We start from the raw sequence: 2,474 nt of genomic DNA, 5'->3' as shown, positions 1-2,474 counted from the left end.
CCTCAATAACATCCCTAGTTTCAATCATTAAATGATAACAACCATTTATTTATTACTTTAGAAAGAAAGGACTTTTTCTCAGCATATATAATGACTTTCTAAAGAATGGATGGTACGTATGCGTGAAAAAATGCCTCAAGAACTATACTACATTATTTAAGTTTGGCTCGGTGGTAAAGTGTTTTGTCATTTTGTCACTTGGACGGAGACTGTGGGTCCGATTCCCATGTCTATGGGATTTGTCGATAGCATCTGTCACTCATCAAACATAAACTTTGTCAACTCAGATAGAGTAAACAATAGAGGGTAACATTCTGTTTCATAAGATATTGTGCATTATAAAACAGTTGTGATCAAAATGCCAACATATGACATTCAAATTACATTAAACCACGCATAGAAACAATATAACGTCACTCAAAGCTTCTTGTTCTGTCATGTGTATGGATTTTGCTGTATCAGATGTTGAAACTTGTCATTTTTGTTGCTTTCTTTGAAATGTTAGATATTTAAGTTGGTTCATACATGCTTTTCCAAATATTGAACCACACAACTCAGATTCAGTTATAAGTGAGCAAGATTTGTTACAAGTTCAACTAGGAGCATGTCAACAAGTGTTGAAATGTATTTCAAATGCTTACTGTAATAAGGCATATTAAGTCTAGTAAAATCTAACGACTATTTTGTGAAGGAAATTATCTTGCTATTATGGGTATAAAATATCAAACAACACTAAATATTTCTATTATTTTGAAACATTCTGACAGAAATCCTTAAGTATCACAAGCCCAGATTTGATGTTAATAATTAATAATGGATAATGACCGACAAAAGAACAAACAAACAAAAACACACACACAAACACAAACACTGTTTTTGAATTATTAAATAAACTATTCAATGAATCAAGGTAAATATCTTACGCATTACGTTAAGAATATGATAAATACGATATACATATGTAATAATAATAATAATAATAATAATAATAATAATAATAATAATAATAATAATAATAATAATTATTATTATAATAATAATGATGATAATTTAACAAAGAAAAGCCTTTATACTATATATGGTACATTGAGTTGAAAATTAAAAGGGTATCCACAAAACATATGACTTAAAAACACTACTATTTTATCATTTTCTAATTTTAGTCTCATTCTATGTGATTTATGAAAAGAATCTGTTGAAGATGCAACATGAAAGAATTTTAATAAACTACAAATGCTTGCAATCTATAGACGAAACAATGTTCTTTATCGTCTAGCTCTTAAATAATGCAGATGTTGCTTAAACAATCATTTTACGTCAGTCAAGATGCCAATTTTAGCTTTAAAACAAAGGTACATGACATTAGGTGTGATTGAACTGTCACTTAAACATGCCCATATTGTCACGGTTGAATCTGACTTTGCCTGATGGTGTTTATAATGTACAGCATAAAATGACAGCTAGTTATGTTATCTTTAAGATATTTGTTCATAAAAAAAAAGAATGACAGTATTTTAATTAACGAAAGACACGAGCAATGTTCAGGTTTGCATTTCTTCAATACATTTCTTCATTTTGTTTATCTATAAAAGTCCTGATCTTTTGCATACAAACAATTTGATATAGAATAATATATAGCTTTTTTAACTGAAGTAATTTCAACTTGTATGGTTTTAGTAGAGGAATGTACATGCAACATTACCCGGAATAAAAAACCCAGCCTAATATATTAATTTTGCAAACGACAGGAAAAAGAGTATTGTGATTAACGTTGATAAATGAAATAATCTTCTAATTAATTCAGATTTCATACAAATTCATACAGACAAACATTATATAACGTGCATATAAATATCCACGAGGATTATTTAAATTAACGCATGTTTTATATTATGAAGAAGTTTAAATCGGAAGAAATGAAAAACAACAATATAGTATGAACAATACAGACTCAGGTTGATTACGTCTGTTCATAAAAGATACTGAACAAGTACAACATCTCTCACGTCCACTAGCATTAGTTTCGCATGGTCTAACGGTTCACACTCTCTCATTGTATGTAAATCAAAGTTAGAAGCCCTATCAGTATGACAAAGAACCAATTTAATGTAAGATAAATAAATGATCATTTATTTTAAAATATCAAATACATGTACTTTAATACTAATTTGTGCTTTACATTTCAATAATAACAATGAAAAAGTAAATATTTTATTTACTCATGATTGAAACAATTTATATATCTAAATTGCTCTATCGGTTTTCTGTAAATTGTGCCTTACTAGTATATACATGTCTTCCTCCACCAGTAAAGCAGGAACGTGGTCATATGACCTATACTGTGTCGTTGTGACGTAAAACCCAATCAAACAAACAATCTCAAAAGCGTGTTGGATTGTTTATCAAGTGAGTTTCTTTTTTGTTTTACAAATAAAAAATGTTCGGAAGGTCTTGTATTTGGACTTCGCTTTAAC

This window comes from Ruditapes philippinarum, unplaced genomic scaffold (assembly GCF_026571515.1).
Source record: "Ruditapes philippinarum isolate M1 unplaced genomic scaffold, ASM2657151v2 ctg9512_1_1_1_1, whole genome shotgun sequence".
In the NCBI taxonomy this organism is placed as follows: Eukaryota; Metazoa; Mollusca; class Bivalvia; order Venerida; family Veneridae; genus Ruditapes; species Ruditapes philippinarum.
This window is presented reverse-complemented; position numbering follows the sequence as displayed.